Consider the following 19695-nt stretch of genomic DNA (forward strand, 5'->3'; position numbering starts at 1 on the left):
CGTATTGGTACATAAACCCTTTTGAGAATCTAAAATGCTTTACAGGAAAAAAAAAAAATATTGATTCAAAATACATACAATTTCAGCAGGCTTTGTAAAACTCTAAAGATAATTCTAAAAAGCTACTGGTAAATTCCCAGTGAAGACCTTGTTCTAAGAAAATATTAGTTATAGCCTCTTGCCACCAGCAACACTGAGATTCTATGGAAAATTCTCAAGAACAGGGCTTATAACAAAAAGCCCATTATTTCATTAAAGAGGAGCTTTCCTTTTTTAATGCTAACACTTGATGACCATTTACTACGTACCAGGCATTGTGCTGAGTCTTAACATGTGCCGTCTAAATTTAATATTCTCAGTTCGCTATACCCATGAGGAAGCTATGACGTAAAAAGCTGAAATGAGACACTCAAGGCCACAGGAGTAATACAGGCCAACAGAGACCCATATCTAGGGCCATCTGGCTCCACAGTCCAAGTTTTTTATCACCACACATATGCTTCCTGGTACATGCAGAGCCTTCGTTTCTTAGATGTTCTTAGATACACACCTCGCTGCCAGCTAAGAGGAAAGTCTCATTTTAATTCCTAGGGCACTGTAACATTCTCACTAGGAATCAAATCAGGAAATTTCCTTGTTCATTCAGGTTTTATCTTATCTGTTGTCTCCAGTTGACCCCATCTTTCCACCATTTTTTAACCAATTTTCTCTTTCAAAATATCTGTATATTGGTGTTGGCTGGGCGCAGTGGCTCATGCCTGTAATCCTAGCACTCTGGGAGGTCACGGTGGAAGGATCCTTTGAGGTCAGGCGTTTGAGATCAGCCTGAGCAAGAGCGAGACCCTGAAAAAGATTAGCCAGGCCTTGTGGCAGGCACCTGTAGTCATAGCTGCTCGGGAGGCTGAGGCAGCAGGAGGATTGCTTGAACTCAGGAGTTTGAGGTTGCTAAATGAGGTAGAGTGATGCCAACAGCACTCTAGTCTGGATGACAAAGTAAGACTTTGTCTCAAAAAAAAAAAAAGATAGATAGGCTCCAGGTTCACCCACTAATAAGCACAGTTGGCTCCAAGAGATGCAAACAGGACATAAGAAGCTATGATTTCTGTAATTTAGTTCCTCTTGGTCCAAAACAGTCTGCATTTCACCTCACTCTGAATGAATCATCAGGAACACTTCAAGTGTGAACAGGGACAGGCTGAGAACCCTACTGAAACTGTGAGCTGACAGTACCTGGCAAGGTGACCTAGCACCCAGCAGGGCCTCAAAAACTTTCCAGTTAAAGGAATATCTCTACAGGAGCATCACTTGAGCCCTGGAGTTCAAGGCTACAGTGAGCTACGATCATGCCACTGTACTCCAGCCTGGGCAACAGAGTGAGACCCTGTCTCTACAATAAAATAAAGTAAAAAAGAAATTCCTCTAGGGAAGCCATGTTTCAGGTTCTAAGAACCTGAAAACCCGTGTTTAACAAGCTGTTTTGTAGTAAGTAACACTTACGGAAATCTTGCTAACTGTTATTAAATTTGAACTTCAAATTAATGAACTTCCTCACCTCCAGCGGGCATGTCCCTTCATACTATTCTTGATTTTTATATTGCAAAGGCCTTTGCTCGAATGGAAAATCTTTTACCCAAATTTTTGCATCATTAATATTAATAAAACTCAATTTTCCTGTGTATAAGGAAAAAAAGTTGCAGACAAAGCCTTGAAGAGTTGTGTGATCTGCTGTAGGGATGATGACTTCTCTCTTTCAACCTTCCCATCTGTAAAAGGTGTGAGGCCAGCCCTAGTTCTCTCCCTACATGAGTGCTATCAGCTAAAGACTTTATAAGATTAAAAGTATTTTGAAAGTAAAAATGTGTAATCCTTTTCAATACAATGTATAAATAGTCTTTAAAATAAAAATGGAGTAATGTCTTCAGCTTCAAACAAAGCCTTAACAGAAGTATTTTCTTAAATCTGTGGTTGTCAACATCAGAAAACGTTTATTGACTTGAATACTTTAACACGGTATTATGAAAATCAAAGTAAAGGAAATCTTACAGCCCACTTCCACGGGAATCGAAACTGTAATCTTTCAGATAAACGTGAAAGCTTTTCTGTGCTAAATAAGAAGTTGATGAAAGTCAGAAGTATATACCCGGTGCGATGAGAACTTGCTTTTGCATGATACAAAATGATGTGGTTTTTCCACATCCAGAAACTGAAACATTTCCTGCCAGAGCATCCTCCAAACTCTTCTATTGTGTTGAAACTGTAAAATCTTTCTAAATCAGGACTTCCTCCTATTATGCTTTAGAGGCGTCTTTCTGGGAAGGGTAGATCCAAGGCAAAAGATAGGAATTCCTGCAGCACCACCCAGTGGAAACAGAGAAAAAAAAAGCAAGATAAAATATGGGTAAGAGAAAAATTCATGCTCTAGCTATTCTAATTAAAAATCTGGACCCCCGCCCCCTTTATCCAGTGATGGTAACCTGCAATATAATCTGCTTAGGAATGCCCTTTACCATCACATCTGCCCTCTCCCTCGCACAAATGCACGTACAGTGGGCTACACCAGGGTCAGGAAGAATGGAAGGCTTCCCAGGTAGGGTCAGGTGTGGGCTGAGACACCATCCCTTCCTCTCAGAAGGACCCCCAGGAGACCCTGGGGACTGGAAAGCCTGCACAGCTGTGCTGGGCACCCCAGTCTTGATGCAGCGACAAGCACTTCCTGGCAAAGAGGTAACAACCATCAGTGTGCCTTCCCCTTCCCCTGACCCAGCTGCACCTGGTCTAGGCCACTTCTGACTTGTGAATAGCGATTCTGCTCAAGTTCTGCCCTGGGGAATGACACAGAGCCTTTTCCTCCCCTGGGGCTCGTATTTCCCATTTCCCCACAACTCCCTCCAGGGTGAGCACTGCTTCTCCCCTCCCCCACCTGTGCTACCAAGGCCACTGTGGGTCCCACGGTCTCCCCATGGATGCAGTTTGGCTCCATTTCATCTGCTGCCTCCAAGACACGTCTCACCAGTGCCTGCTTCTCATACATGCATGACACATCAGGCTAGAATTTGCTTGGGAACTGGATGGAGCAATAGGAACCCTTGTCCCTCCTCCCCCTTCCAGCTTTCCTCCACAGAAAATCCTGGCAGTGGCCTGGAGAAGGAGAGAAACCCTGCGCGCTCTTCACAGGGAAACTGGGGGCCTTCTTGCCTTGTCTATATAACTTTAAATTATAAAGAAACGTTTCTTTGGTGATTTCTGGGCAGTGAAGTCACTAAAAGAAAAAAACAGTCCCCAACATCAGCCCTCCTGAAAAAGGTAACTTTCCTTCTCCTGGAGTAAATAAATCCATTGACACCATTTTAAAGATCTCTTTTTAAATAAATGATATTCACTGGTTGATCTTGACATTGTTCGAAAACATAGGATCAGTGCTAAAACTTTCCAGCAGAGCGTATGTGAACTGCTGATAATTCACAAAGGGCTAATGGTATTATAAATCACTTTTTTTCTTTTTCTCGAAATGTAACATTTGCCAAAATGTGATGGTTCCTAGCAATGTCAAGATTTAGCTGAGTCATGTTGACATTACCTGGTCTTGGGTCCTACTATATGTAGTACTCTTGAGAAAGTGGATGTTGTGACTGAAAGATCACCAGGAACATCTTCATTAGAGCTACCTGACAGGTGCGGTTCCCCATGCAAGGAACTGGTTAGTTTCACCGTTTTTCTTCCACAAGTCTTTCCTGGTTTAGGAAATGCAAATTCCAGGTATAAACTTTTATACGTCAATCTAGTATGATAATATATGCACTTTGGAAGAGATTCTATAAAAAACAGTGAATCTGCAGTCTTCAAAATATCATCACCTGCTCATGTGGTGGACATCTGTGGAGGATTTGAGCAGCATCTCAAGTCACAGAGGCAGTAACTGGCCCGTTTTAAACTTTATTCTCCCCGCCTGCAGGTTCCCCTCATGTTTTCATACACCATATCAAGTCTAGCTACATAGGATGGTTATGGTGCCAAACGCAGAGGGTATCTTCTAAATGTAAATAACTTCTAATAAAGTTCTTTTGAACATGAAGGAAAATTATAACGGCATGAAGGTCAAAGAGAAAGTCAAAGCTTCTCACTTTTCACTGAGTCTGTGTTGAAACCAAGCCTGATGTTAAGTGGGACATACAGAAAATACCTCCTATCTTGGTGTGCCTGCTGGGCACCATGACTTCTAAACCAGGTAAAAATAAAGAATGAGTGATTTCAAAACTAAATAATCTTCTCCCAAGGCCTAATACTTTAAATTGTTTTATTAGCTGCCAAAACACACTGAATAAATGGACAAAATAACATTAGAACTGTCATCAGACTAAAGGTTCATTCCTGTGCAAGGAATGTTCTCACACAAAGGCCACCAAAAGCAACTGATGGAAGAGACAGGCCTGGCTGGTGGCATTAGCACCGAATATCGGATCCACGCCCCAAAGCACCCTCACTGCCCTAATTCCCAGGTGGGCACCTGCCACCCACTACCTTCACTAGTTCATTTTTGAAATGTTGCCTACAACTTAGTAATCCACCCACTCTTCCCATAACTGTTCAGGGTGAATATATTAACCACACACAGTAACAACAGTCAGATCTTGCTTTACTGATTTTTTTTCTCTCTTGCTCAAGGAAATCACTCTTTTTACCAGATAACATAGTTTAATCATCTAGTGCCTATATGATCTTCTACATCAAGATCTTCAAGTTCCTACTTTCTTAAAGACAAATGAGGTTTTAATATTTAGGTTAAAAACACACACAAAGGATGTGGCAAAGGGCAAAGAAATGCTGTTCTTGTGGTTCAACTCTGATTTAAATCAAAGCAGGACAACGATCTTATTTGAGAGCAGTGACACCCCCCCACCCCAGTCTTTTAAAAACCCACAGTACATATACTTGGGTCATTTAGTTTGATTCAAGACATCTTTGAACACCATGTAAGTGTAGAATTGAAGTAATACACTTTCAGCCAAATTTTTCCTTTAAGATCAAATTGTTAAGTGCTAACAAAAGAAAAATAAAGCAAAAATTGTTTATAAATTAAAAAAAATTTTTAATGTAATAAATATTTTTCTTTTTTATTGTTTTGGATTCATTGAGGGTAAATATTGTTTGAAAAAGAAATTCTTTAACACTCTTCAAATTACTCCATTTATCATTAACACAGAATTGAGAATTAATGGCACAGCAGACTGTGGTATGGTAACCCTGCCTGTAATAACAGCATTTTGGGAGGCGGAGGCAGAAGAACTGCTTGAGGCCAGAAGTTTGAGACCAGCCTGAGCAATATAGCAAGACCTTCTCTCTTCTAATTTTTAAAAATTAAAAATTAGCCAGGTTGTAGTCTCAGATTCTCAGGAGGCTAAGGAGGGAGGATTGCTGAAACCTGGAAGTTTAAGGCTGCTGTGAGCTATGATTGAGCCATTGCATTCCAGCCAGGACAACATAGCAAGACCCTACCTTTAAAAAAAAAAAAGGAAAGGAAAGAAAAATGCTATAGCAACTAAATAAGTGAATTAAATGCCACTGCACTCTAGCTCTAATGACAGAACCAGACCCTGTTTAAAGAAAAAAAGTAAATTAGAAGGACAGGAACACCTGACTCTTGTATTTCTGCCTCAACTATCAAAGATAAAGTCCACTGAGGCACTTTTGCACGAGGCTAGTATGCAGCAAAGATGTGACAATCGTTTCTAACCCTCACTCCGACATCAACGGAAGCATCTGGAGGCATGTGCTCTAAAATGCTTTTTTAAAAAAGAAAAGGAAAAAAAAAACATCCAGTGCCCTGGGGTCTAAATGATCAGTATCTGGAGCTTGGTAAAAACAGGCAGGACTTTAGCAGAAATAACTTCCCTACCAATGCTCGCGAACTCTAGATTCCAGAGGATTTCAAGATCATATAAGAAATCTGAGGCACTGCACCTCACATACAGTGTTCCAAATACACCAAACGGCCTGGTTTCTTCATGAAGGGACTTGCTGAAATTATCAGGAATCTAGGCATTCCTCTTTCCTAGAACATTGTATCACAAATCCAGGTTCTCTTCTGACTTCTCAGAGTGAAATGACAATTCCCTGGGATGCAGAAGTTTAAATAAACCCTCCCTTATGCTTCCGCCCTCAGTACAGAACCAGGTTTTAAACCCTACGTAGGCACAGTGACTCTGTATAGAGCAGCAGCAAAAGCTGAGGTCACATACTGTCCCATTCATTTTGGAATAAACTTGAACGGAAGGGCTTGTCCTTTAGTCTCTGAAGGCAAACTTTCCAAACTCTAATAAGATGATAAAAAGGGGGGTGGTGGGAGTTCCAGTTCCAGTTCTATTAACCAAGGACACGTTCTCTACTTTCAGTGTCAGAACATCATTCTACCTTTTTTCTTGGTTAGAACGTTATTTAATAGAACACAGTAGAACTTCTGTAAGTTGACCACCCAAGAGACTGAAACAAACTGGTCAACATACAGAGGTGGCTGACATAAGGAACGAGGCCTACTGCGCTGATACATACACAGAGAACATGTCCAGTCTATGAAAATTAGGCCAACTTAAGGAGTTGGTCAATGTAGGGAGGTGGTCCGCTAAGGAGGAGCTACTATATTAGTATTCTACTGTTATCCTGGGCCTCAGTACCCTCATTCTGAGGTTGATGGTGACCTGTAGGTAGAGATAATGTAGAATTCCCATAGTCAATTCCCACAGAGAATTCCTACAGTTACCCTCACATGAGTCCTCGGGTTTATTGGGTGATGATGGCGGCAGCTGCTGTTTTAATCTCTCTTTTCTGACAATTAAGTACCAGTAGAAAATCTGCTTAATCAAACATTACAGTTAATCAAAGTCTGACTATCAACAAATTACTCCTTGGTGAAATCCAGCTGAATGAAATTAACTAGGAGCCCTAATGCTCCTTCACCAAAAATAATTTGGGTATTGAGTTACTCATCTTTTCATCATCACACAGGCAGGGTCTTGTATTATTTTAAAACTCAATCAGAGACATCATTAATTTCAAAAAGTTATGGACAAAAGCTAAACACACAGGTTTTAAAGTAAGTGAAGGAAGTTTAACTGTGAACACTACGGAACTAAAAAGTGGTTGTTACCCAAGGGGACAATGAAAATTTAGTCAACTGAAATCTTTAATTACAGACTTAACAGGCCAGGCAAGGTGGTTCACACCTGTAACCCCAGCACTCTGGGAGGCCAAGGTGAGCGGATTGTTTGAGCTCAGGAATTCCAGACCAGCTTGAGTAAGACCCCGTCTCTACTAAAAATAGGAAAAAAAAAAAAAAAACTAGCCAGGCATTGTGGGGGGGGCACCTGTAGTCCCAGCTTCTCGGGAAGCTGAGGCATGAGGAACGCGGGAGCCCAAAAGTTTGAGGTTACTGTGACCTACAATGACACCACAGCATTCAGCCCCCAAGGCAACAGAGTGAGACTCTCAAATAATAATAATAATAATAATAATAATTACAGACTAATGATGGTTGCTCCACAATGGTTAATTCTAATATGGAAAGAACTTTACACTGCAATTTTTTCAAGCTTCACTATCCTGTGGACAACTGTACTGTTAACCAACCATTCTCGGTATAATAATATTGATATCAGGGCGGAGCCTATGGCTCAGTGGATAGGCTGCTGGTGAGGGTGGCGGGTTCAAACCCGGCCCCGGCCAAACTACAACAACAACAAAATAATAATAATAATAATACTGATATCAACAACAGGGCTAAAGCTTGTCCTCTAGGATATTAATAAACTAACCTGATTTCTATATATGCTTTTATTGCAAGTCTGAACAGAAAGTAAGGGAAATGGGATAAAGGACCTTTTTGCCCGTCTTTATGAATATAGGCATGCAACAAAGTGCTTTACCAAGTCCAATGGCAAGACGGGGGAGGCTCTATCAACAAGCTTTTCCCTTTCCAATTCAATTGAGTGCCAGGTATTGTACAAAGTGCTGGGATAAATACAAGGATGAGAAAAACAGAGAGTGGGCCCAAAGGGAGCTTACAGGCTGACAGGCACTACAGATGTGGGACTCCTCATGACACAGATGTGCGCAGCGTCCCTCTCTAGCAGAACCGAAGGTGTTCAAAGGTGTGAACAGTGACTTCAGATAATGAGGGACACATCTCCTTGGTTCCTGAGTTTTGGAGAAAGGGTATTAATGAGTAATGAGGGTCCACAGGCAGAGTGGAGTTTGCAACACTGATGGGAGTGGGGAACAGGGGAAGAGGATTCCCAAGTGAGAACGGCATTTATAAAAGCCCAGTGGACAGAGGGCACCTCAAGCATTTGAGGAAGTAAGGAAAGGCCAGCGTGGCTCAGCCCAGACCACATCTCGTAGGTTATGTCAAGGATTTTGTTTTGGGGGTTTTTTTTAAGGCAAGCATGAAACGAAGTTTATTGAGGAAGAGAAAGGTAGCTTTACAGGGTAAGAAAGCTTAAGCCATAGACAGAGAATGGGGCCTCCACTGCCAGGGCAAGTACGCAAAGAGGTAGATTTTAGTCTTTGCTCTAAACTGAAGCCATGGAAGATTTTCAGGAGAGGAGTGACGTGGTTAGATCTCTGTGTTGAAAGGATTGTTCTAGTTCCGAGATGGAGAAGGGATGGGAAAGGGGTTAGAGGGAGTGTGGGAACCCTAAGATACAGCAGTGGGGGACAGGGCACCTTCAAAGACCATCAGAAGAAAAGAGTGGGGATTTAACCAGGTGACCAAAATCCTGTCTGGTGCTATTCAAGACCCAACCAAGAGACAGTCACAGGTGTTCCCAAGAATGAGGTGGCTCTGCCTCATTAGAAATGAGTGCTGCCAGGCCAGGTGAGGTGGTTCACACCTGTAATCCTGGCACTCTGGGAGGCCAGATAGTTTGAGACCAGTCTGAACAAGCCTGAGACTCCATCTCTATCAAAAACAGAAAAAATTACCCAGGCACAGTGGCATACACCTGCTATCCCAGCTACTTGGGAGGCTAAGCCAAGGAGATTGACTGAGCCCTGGATTTGCAGTTTGCCGTGAGCTATGATCATGCCACTGTACTCTACCTGCGGCAACAGAGCAAGACTGTCTACAAAAAAGAAAAGAAACAAAGAACTGGGTACTGCCTATCCCAAACCTCAAAGGACCAGGCGGAAAGGAAGAATAGCGGCTAACAGTGACCTTCCATTGGGGTGTTCCTCATTCAGTAAGGGGCCAAATGGAATTAAAAGGACAACTTATGGGGAACTCTTTTTCCCTCCACAAAAACAGTAGTTTGTTTAAATTACTGTATATGTCTATAAGTCAGCTGTTTGAGGATAACAGCAAAAGATCACATCGCACTTCCACAACTCTGAGAAGAATTCAAGTTCTTTACTCTAAGAGTAGCGTACAAATTAGGCCTTCTAACCACTTTAAATCACTTCACCCTCAAGCCAAAGAAACTGAAGCCATGTAGATTAGTTTTCCCTCAATCCAATTAGTTCAACCCAAAAAGAAATATATTTTTCCCTACAATACACATTACTTTTGGCTAGTCTAAATATTTGGGGGATATTAAGTAATACACAAGGGATTTTGTTCCTCTGATTGTATGATGAGAAAACCTATATATCATAATGATTTTTAAATTTTTTAAAAGTGTTTTCTTTTTTTGTAGAAACAAATTCTCACTTTGTTCCCCAGGCTGATCTTGAACACCTGGCCTCGAGCCATCCAGCCACCCTCCTAATGTGCTGGGATTACAGACATAAACCTTTACACCTCTAATGATTTATTTTCAACCAAAACAGAATGAATAAAAATACTGCAGTATTTTATCAAGGTGTTCTGGGGTTTAAGAATCTACATGGTAGAATCATGAAATTGAAATTGCCATAAAGAAATAAAAAAAAAAAAAACAGGAAATGTTTTGGGATGAAGGAAATATTTTTCTCTTGGGGATGTCAAAGGTGTATACAGTAACACTAAAGATCTGTGCATTTGGGGTGGTGCCTGCAGCTCAGTCGGTAGGGCACCGGCCACATGCACTGGGGCTGGTGGGTTCGAAACCCACCCGGCCTGCTAAACAACAACTACAATAACAACAAAATAGTCGGGCATTGTGGTGGGTGCCTGTAGTCTCAGCTACTTGGGAGACTGAGGCAAGAGAATTGCTTAAGTCAAGAGTCTGAGGTTGCTGTGAGCTGTGAGACTCTGTCTCAAAAAAAAAACTGCATTTTAATGTCTGTAAATCAAAGACAATGTTTTTAAAAATGGGAGGGGCTCCAAGAGTCTCATTTTCTTTATTCTGTTGCTTGGAGTTAAGAAGCCCAAACTTCATCAATCTTAAGGGAAGGTATCCAATCAGAGGAATAAATTCTAATGTCCTATAGCACTGCAAAATGACTAGTTAACAATTACACATTATATACAGTAGACCCTCCATAACTAACCACCTCCCTACATTGACCACCTCAAGTTGATCTAATTTGCATAGACCAGACAAGCACCACATATACGTATCAGTACAGTAGGCCTAGTTCCTTATGTCGACCACTTCCATATGTTAACCAGTTCAATACAATCCCTTGGGTGGTCAACTTACACTTTCAGACAGCTGAAAGAAGGGTATCGAATATTCTCAACCCACAGAAATGATAAATGTTTGCCATGATGGTCTATGATAATTACCCTGATCTGATCTATACATTTTATGTGTGGAAACATCACGGCATACCCCCTTAAATATGTACAATTAATAGGTATCAATTTAAAAGTAAAACCAAAAAAGAGGAAGTATGCAGATAAATGTGTTTTATACCCATCCCATCACTCCCATATCATCCACGGATAATTAGGAATTATTCTCAGATATAGCAGCTTTAAGAACACTATGAAACTATGTGCTTTAACTCATCTTTTTAGAGTCTGTGAATAAATTCATTTTACTCCAATTCCAGTTAGAATACATTAATAAGACCATCATCTTGATTTCTGTAAAAATATACAAGTAAATCTCTCAGCCATGTTACAAAATAATCCTATTTAATTCTTAGACTAATTCTTTCCAGGAAATGTAAATTTATGCACATCAATAATCAATGAGTCCTTCCCCATGACAATTCAAACCAAATCAAACTTTACTGAAATGACCAGTTCAAAGTTTTATTTCAAAACTGCTGACATGGATGTAAGTTTTTAGTAATGGGTGAAAGGCCATTTTGATTTTGGTTTCAGGTAGGAATCCCAGAGAATCAAATTTCTGCATAGAATAATTTTTGAAAAGACCAAATGATCTACCATTTTTGAAAGCCCTTAGTATTTAACAGAACACACACACTGATAATTCAGGTTACCAGGCCCGCACTGTAAGTGGCAAAACTAGAGTTTTCATGGTCTCATTGTCATGGTTTCAATCGGAAAGCTGCATGACCTCAATTCAAAGCAGCCATGGGCAACAGTAATCTTGAGCTCAAAATCAATTTAAAACACCAATTTCAAAGTTTGGAAACTCTACTGATATAAAATGAAACAGTAATAAATAAGAATTGTCAAAGTGTACAAAATGCACCTTCCTCCCCCTTCGTAGTTGGATAATTTCAAGGTATATTTTCAGTTTAACCTAGTTTCTCTTTTTTCATCATTCAGCATTCTGTTTTGATGTGTAGTGCCCCATACTTCCTGTTACTACATCTTGATACTCTACTGCAAATCATGACTCATTCTTAAATCATAGAGAAACTCCTCAAAATCCCAAATTTTACAGCACACAGGAACTCATTCTTTCAAGAGGGCAGCATTCTTAGCCCATTACTTGAACCACGAAGGACAAAAACATTGAAGTCCATGTAGAAATTATGTCAACCCATTGTTGAGTCAATACCTTTATTAGATCAATAAATACAAGCTCTCTGTGATAATTTCAGTCTTAGCACTAGTTATAAAAGTGTGTTACATGCTACATTAAGCAAAAATATGTTATAAAACAATTCAGTACTGATTCCAATTAAGAATTTTACGTGCATGTGTGTATGTTTTTATACATATACACTTATACCCATTTTAAAAGATCAGAAAAATATACATCAAAATATAAATGGTGGAATTATGGGAAACATCTACTTTTTTCATCATGGTGTTCTCTATCTCCTGAAGGTTATTCAAGCTACTATTTTTCACAACAGAAAAAAAAAAAAAAAACTAACCCATAGAAAATACTTTTACACTAGCATGGTCTCAGGTAGATTGTTATAAATCAATCTATGAAGTCAAAGAGGGACTATGGATAACCAGGACATAAAAAACTTTTGCATGAAACACACAAGAACATCTGGTAAGAGTAAGATCCTTCCTGCAAACCATCCATGCCTCTCTCACGGTATGTGCCAGAAGAGGCCTTTGGGAAGATATCAGAAGACTGGGCTCCAGAATGGACAGAGAGCCCATTTCTTTTAAGACTGAATGAGGAAGCATGTGTTTATAATCCCAGCTACTCCAAAGGCTGAGAGGCAAGAGGATTGCTTTAACTAGAAGTTCAAAGCCAGCCTAAGCAACATAAGGAGATGCCTCTCCCTACCTCCCACCAGGTCTGAGAAACTCAGAGATAACTGAGTCATTCTCTGGAACTAGAAGAGAACAAAACTATCAATTAGTAAGCAGTAACTCACCCTCTGTGAAAAAGACTCTACTCCAGGAAGTCACATCCTGGGATAATATTTTAGTGAGTGTTTTGGGTTGTCAATAGGTCATATTCCACAGCACTATATTGGTCTTCTGAATCAGACAGATATATAAATACAACTGAGTACCACAGAACACATAAAATACAATATCTGGCAGCTAAGAAGGGAATATTTGAATTTATATACACTGCCTGGAAGTCCTTTAAAACTAATTTCAGGAAAAGATCCAGGTTCCAAAAAGTTATTAAATACATAAATTTTAATATATGATCTCAGAGTTACATTTACTGTGTATTAGCAGTCTTTAATTATTTAATTTTTTATACAGGAAAAAGAGGAGGTCTTTAATAAAGGGTTAGGTAACTTCAAAATTCAAATGGAGCTGAAAAACTGCTGCTCTACCCCACATGGACCCCTGCCATTCCAGTCTAAAAAGCATGGGGTGAGGATGCTATGCCTGCAGAGCTTCAGGGATGGTCTCACTCCGCTCACACAGGGTACACCACTCCAATGTCACCATCTCCATGCCATCCTCTCGCACATAACCCACCAAAAAAAGAGAAAATTCATTAACACTATAAATTACACATGTGGCAAAAACCAACAAGTGGCAACTTTTAAATGCCCTGCTTGTTCAGTGAATGCCCATGAAAGAATTTTTCATCAATTTCACCATCATTATTAACATAAATGAGAGTTTCCTAATCTGGGCACTACTGACATTTTGAGTTGGGAAAGTCAGGGGAGGTGCAGGGGAGTGGGATAGCCTTCCTGTGCATTTTTGAACGTTTAGCAACACCCCTACCCTCTACCCACTAGATGCCAATAGCACCCCCTTAATTATGACAACCAAAAATGTCTCCAGACATGGCCAAATGTCTCCTGGGAAGCAAAATTACTCCTGTTGAGAGCCACTGACTTTAACGAACCTCATGCATCCCCAACAATCAGTTGTCGGTATTCCGAATACTTCCTTTTTATCTGAAGGAAATGTACTCTTACAGAGACTATTTACAACCACCATTCTTAAGGAACTGTCATGCAGAATGATATTAGATCTTGAAAGCTTTTCTTCTCTATTGTAAGTTTTGTTATCCTACTCACAGCTTTCCATACAAATGGAAAGCAACAATGTACTGAGCACCCACTCTGTACCAGGCATGGCACTGGGGACTTCTTGTACTAGTGTCCAGTGACTCACACTCTGCTCAGGCTGGCAGGGTGGCTTTTAGGGACACACTTGGCCACCATAAAGGAAACGCCAACACCTCAAAAACCCTCAAAAGAGAGGCAAGGTGTCTTTGTCAATAAAGGGACATTTGGTCCAATCAGGTTCTGTAAAGGTCTTTAGCCTTTTTAGTAACTCTACACATCTCTAGGCAACTTTTAAAGGTTGTTTTTTTTTTTTTTTTTTTTTAGGGGGCTGAAGGCCTTTGCTATATTTGGCATAGAAAGGCTATCACTCTTCATAACTCAGGGGGTTTTGCAGGCTGCATCATTACTGGAAACTCTAAAGAACGCTTATGGGCAGTCTCCTTAACTGTCTGACCCACATGCCCTCTTAACACAATTTGTAATTTATAATCCTCATAAATTGAAACTCACAACTGACCTTTTCCAAATAAATGTGTGCCACAGAGAAAGAAAGAGAAAGAGAGAGAGAGAGAGAGAAATCTGAGGGTATTTTCTTTGGCAGGAAGACTCCCAAATCAATTTCAGCTCTTCATAGATGCCCTGAATGTGTCTGGTTTCTCCTCTTCCCCACAAAGAATGAAGCACAGATGGGAGCTGCTTCAAACACTCTCTTACCCCGTCCCATCCCCTACACACACGGGGAGTCAGATCCAAAATGCCCAGAGTGACTTCAAAGTTTTCAAGATGCTGCCCTGAAAAGGCTTGTTGGGCGGCTGCACCTCTAAGTAAATAAAGCTGTAACTTGTCTCCCTCCCCAGCGCCGGGCTCCCCAGGCTGACAGTGGCTGCACAAAACCCCTCCTGTACCGAGCAGCGGAAACTCCTAATGAGATTAGTCGGTGTGTGTGCAGACAGTACTTCGCAAGGACTAAAGGGGCTCTCTCTTCCTGCAGCAGCCAGTGGAAAATTCAGGGAACATTTTCCCCCTGCTGCAGCAGAATCCCTTTAACCCTCTCCCCAGCCAACTCCAAAAACAACTCGGCCTCCCCTGCACCCCCCTGGCCCGGGCTGGGGACGGGGGAGAGTTAAAGACCGGAGGGGGTGGGGGGGCTTTCAGGAGAGGGAGGCAGAAAGGGGGCTGTTGGGGAGGGGGCGGGGGACCCCCTCGAACACTACAAAGGAAACTGTAAAAGGCACAAATACGTAGACCTGAGAAGGAGCAAACCACAGTTTCTTTGTGAGCTCCCTCCAGTGAGTCATTTTCAAGATGCTGTCTGCTGCCAGTTTCAAAGCGGAAGCGCATGGCAATTAGTCTTGCCGTTTCCAGACGAGCCAGAAACTCTCCCGACACTCGTTTTTTTTTTTTTTTTCTAAAAAGCCCCTTTTGCAGTTTCTAAAATAACATTTCTTGCTCCCACCTCCACCCGCCACCTAACTTGTAGCTTGTCCCCAGGATGATAAGGTTCAGAAAAAATAACAAAACCGAGATCTTTTATTTTTCATTTTTAACCACTCCCCAAAATTTTGATCTCCCCACAAAGTTACAGTAGCGTCACAGGCCAACATTCAGCTAGAAGAAGCTAAAGAGCTGGGGGCGCCACCATCGCTTCTTGCTGGGTCGTTCTCCAAAACCGTGTCCAATAAAGACCCCACCGGCTTTTTAAGGTCCGATTGGGAGTGCGCCTCGGGCGGTGACCTGGGTGGGGGTCACCTGCAGAGCGAGAGTAGACGCAGCCCTCCCCCCAACAACTTTGTTCCCCGCGCCCTCCACCTCCCTCTCCATCCCTAGACCCCAGCACCGGTGCCCTCTGCCCACCCCGAGGGGAGAGGGGTCGCAGTCCCAGCAGGAAGGCCAGCGGTGGTCCAGCCTCCCGGCACGCCGCCTGCCCCAGTCACCCCGCACCGCTCTTCCCCGGGGCCCCAAGTCCGGCGGACGCCCGCTGCCTCCGCTGCTTGCGGCGATGTCCTGAGCGAACCCCTGGGGCTGCACGCCCGGCACCCCCTCCTCTGGGCTGCAGGGTCACGCAGCCCCCGGCCTGGCGCACCAGCTCCAGCGACGCCCGCGCAGGAGCATCCCCGGCGGCGCCCCCACCCCGCGGCGCCCGCTGCCCCACCCCCACCAAGCCCAAGAAAGGAAAGAAAAAAAAAAAATCCACCCCAAACGAAACTTTGCAAGTGTCGGAGCAACAGGCACAAGCCCTGTTACCTACCCAGATGTGGGGGAGCTTTCAGATCCTTCTTCGGGGGAATTTCTAGGAGGACCCGGGCGAAAGCCCCCGACTTTCCATGCTGACAGGCGTCTGCAGACGGTCTGTTGCTCTTGTAATGAGATCCTGATTTTTCCCCCTTTTTTTTTTCTTTCGCTCCTCTTTTTTTCCCCCCTCTGGTGTGTGTGAGAGCAGGAAGTTGGAGCAGTCAGGCCGAGCCGGCTCACTTCCTTTACTGCATTATTCCCCAGGCGGTGTGCAGTCTGTGTAAACAGGCTTTTCCGCCCCGCGCCGCGCGCCTCGGCCGCGGCTGTGCGCCGGGGCTGGCCGCCCAGGCCCGCGCATACTCCGCCGCCAGTGCCCCGCGCTCGCCCCGCACCGCGCGCCCCCGCGCCCACGCCCCCGCCCCGCTTCCTGCTCCACCGCCCCAGGGGAGGAGCCTCCGGACCCGCCGCGACTCGCCGGGCCGCGGCCCCTCCCCACCGGGAAGGGGGCTCGGCCAGCAACCACCCGCAAGCTCCCCCCCCAACGCACGGGGCGCTGCCTGCGGGGGCTGCGGGAACTCGGGCACCTCCCTCCGTCCGCGGGGTCCCTGAGCTGGGCACCACGGTGGGGTCGTGCCCTGCCCAGTTAGCCTGGGAGCGGGGCCCGAGGAGGCAAGGCCGCAAGACTGACTGTTTTCTATTACACCATCTGGGATGGAAAAGTTGGGGCACAGGGGATGCCGGGGTTCAGAGTTGGATTGCTCTGGCAAAGCCCTGCTTGTATGATGGGTGCGGTTGTAATGGTTTGGGACGAGATGTTGGATGTCCCAGACAGGAGACACGGTTTCTGTGTGGGGAAGGGGATGGACACAGTTCCTCCTGTCTGGGTTTTCCATTTTTTAAGAAGCCAGCCCTCGGTGGGGGGCCCATTTTGGGGGAAAGGATAAGGAGCTGTGAAAGTGGAAGGCAGCATTCTCCAGTCGAAGATATTTCTGGCTGTTCACTCCGGCCTTCCACAGGCCCACCCTTTCCTGCCCACTAAGGAGCTCCGAGGGAAATGAGCAGTAGCCCTGGGATCAAGACACTGAGGCTCTGAGGTCTCGGGACCAGACTCCACAGGCCACATCCCTCAGGGGGGGTCTCACCCTGAGATTGGCTTGAGCCAGGCTGTGATTGGAGAGCTTGCCCACTGCCCTGGAGCCCAGACAAGGGGAGAAGATGCCAGTTTAAGAACCCCTTACCCTCAGGCCAGCGCCCCAACCTCAACTCTTCACTTTCCAGAACCTTCCATTCCCATGCTGCCACTTCTTAGCGACACAGAGCAATGGTTTTCAAACGTGACCCCCGGGGCTCATTAAAATCCTGGTGGCTGAGCCTTAACGGAGTCCCTGATTCAGCAGGTCTAGGGTGGTGGCTCTCAGGGCTGGCTAACAATAAAATCACCTGGGGAGTGTTTTGACTTGATCCAACAACAGACTCAACCCAGACCAATTAAGTCAGGATCTCTGGGGACAGGGAGTGAGTCCTTTCCAAAGGACCACACTCTTAAGAGTTCCTTCACTTTGTTTCTGGTTTTGCATTCTCTCCTGAGAGATTATTTGCTTGTAAGTCTCTCACTGCTATTAAGTATGAGTGTAAAGGGCAAGGATTGTATTTTACTGAAGTTAGTACCACTCCCAGTACCTGTCAGAGCACCCAACTGATAGGATTTCCTGGGTCTGGCCTTTGCTGCATGACTAATGTGGACAGTCCTCCTCAGGGGTGGGACAAGGCCACCCAGACCTCTCAGAAAGCCTGGGAAACTGGGAACCCAGGGCGGGTGTGATGGGGGAAAGTTAAGAGAATGGAGCATGAGGGGAAGGCATAGGAAAGGGGGGCTGTTTATCAACTCCTGATTTTCCACAGCTAATTTTCCACTTTGGGGATTATCCTTTTAATCCCCAGTCAGCTTCTCCTGTCACTCAGCCGAACTCATACTGTGTCCCTATAAGGTCCAGCTGTCTAGACTGAGAGAATGTAAACTTATTTTATTATCCTGGGGGTGAAGGAGAAAACCGCACACGCACAGTTCAGAACCCATGCTCCTTTATTTTAGAAAGTATATACCTGAAAGAAACCAGTCTGAAAAGCCTACTACTGTATAATTTGAAATACACAACGTTTTGGAAAAGGCAAAACTATGAAGACAATAAAAAAGATCCATGGTTTCCAGGATTTCTGGGGGAGAGAAGAATAATAGGCAGAGGACAGAGGGCTTTTAGGGCAGTGAAACTACCGTGTGATACTGGGCATGTCGTTATATATTCATTGAAATCCCCAGAATGTACCACACCAAGAGTGAACTGTAAGATAAACGTGAACTTGGGGTGATAATGATGTGTCAGTGCAGGTTCATCTATCCTAACCACTTTGATGGGAGGTGTCCATCATGGAGGAAGCTATGGGAAATCTCTGTCCTGCTCAATTTTGCTGTGAACCTTAAACTGCTTTAAGAAATGGTTGAATTTTGGCTGGGCACTCCTGAGTTTGAACTCGAGAGTTTGAACCAGCCTGGACAAGCGTGAGACCCCATCTCTACTAAAAATAGAAAAAAAAAAAAAAATAGCCAGCTGTTGTGATGGGCATCTGTAGTACTTGGGAGGGTGAGGCAGGAGGATTGCTTGAGCCCAGGAATTTGAGGTTGTTGTGAGCAAGGCTGACGCCAGGGTAACAGAGTGAGACTGTTAAAAAAAGAAAAAATAAAAAGAAATTCTATTTTTAAAGGATGTGGCAAAGCCAAACATACTGATTTGAAAAAATCGGTAGCCTTTTTGCTTTTTATTATAGGTTTTTCACAACACATCTTTATAGGACCCTAAGGTATAAGGGAGCATGTTTTCATCAAGCAGTTTTTTTTAAAGAAATACTTTATCTAAAGCTCTTCCAAAACACTTTTGGGCAGCTCCAGGGTTTCTTAGCCCATATAAAGACTTCTTAAATTTCAAATCGGTATGTTCCGGTGTTTTGAACCGTCTGCATCTCTACTCCCAAATTTTCATGTGAATAAGTAATTCAGCACTGACTTGGCTCTTTTCACAAAGCACAAGGAGTAGCTTTTATTTTCAGGTGTCTGCAGCTTCTGTTCTTTGCATTCTAAGAGAAATCTTTTATTTGTTTTCCATGCATGACTTCCTACCCTCAAAAAATAACCAAGAGATATGGTATCTAGTATTGCATGACCCACACTCTTTCTATGCTTTTGTTGTAAAACAGATGGGACTTAGATAAGAGTCCTTATCTTATCCTTTATCTTATTACCTAAAGGTAGTAAGATTTCTTCTGGAGTTCTTTATAGTAAGCGACAGAGCCTAGGGTCAGGCATTTGTGCTGGCCAAGAGAGAGTATGAGACTCTCTCAGCTTTAATAAAAACAGTTGAGATCTCACCAGAGAAGACGCACGTGTGTTTCAGAAATGGGAACTAGTTAATGTTGTATTGGACAGTGCACAGTTCAGAATGGGAAGAGTCAGCCTAAATAGATCTTATGGATAGAAAGTGGAAGGGGGCTATCAATCAATCAATCAATTAATCAAAGCCCTGGTTCCAAAAGAAGGGGTGTGGTAGTCAGTTTCCACTGGGATAATGCTGTGTAACAAACAACTCCAAAACCTAATAGTTTATAGCAATAAATAAGTCTGGATTGGCT

General features: G+C 43.4%; 1 protein-coding gene across 1 annotated transcript in view; it reads right to left on the reverse strand.

Annotated features, from left to right (window-relative positions):
- ELK3 (ETS transcription factor ELK3) overlaps positions 1-16396 on the reverse strand; it is a 75058-nt gene extending 58662 nt beyond the window's left edge. The window contains exon 1 of the mRNA XM_053585275.1: positions 16031-16396. The gene's annotated coding sequence lies outside the window, so the exon portion shown is untranslated. The remainder of the gene's footprint in view (positions 1-16030) is intronic.
- Positions 16397-19695: the final 3299 nt, after the last annotated feature.

The sequence above is a fragment of the Nycticebus coucang genome, chromosome 3 (assembly GCF_027406575.1).
Source record: "Nycticebus coucang isolate mNycCou1 chromosome 3, mNycCou1.pri, whole genome shotgun sequence".
NCBI classification, from domain to species: domain Eukaryota; kingdom Metazoa; phylum Chordata; class Mammalia; order Primates; family Lorisidae; genus Nycticebus; species Nycticebus coucang.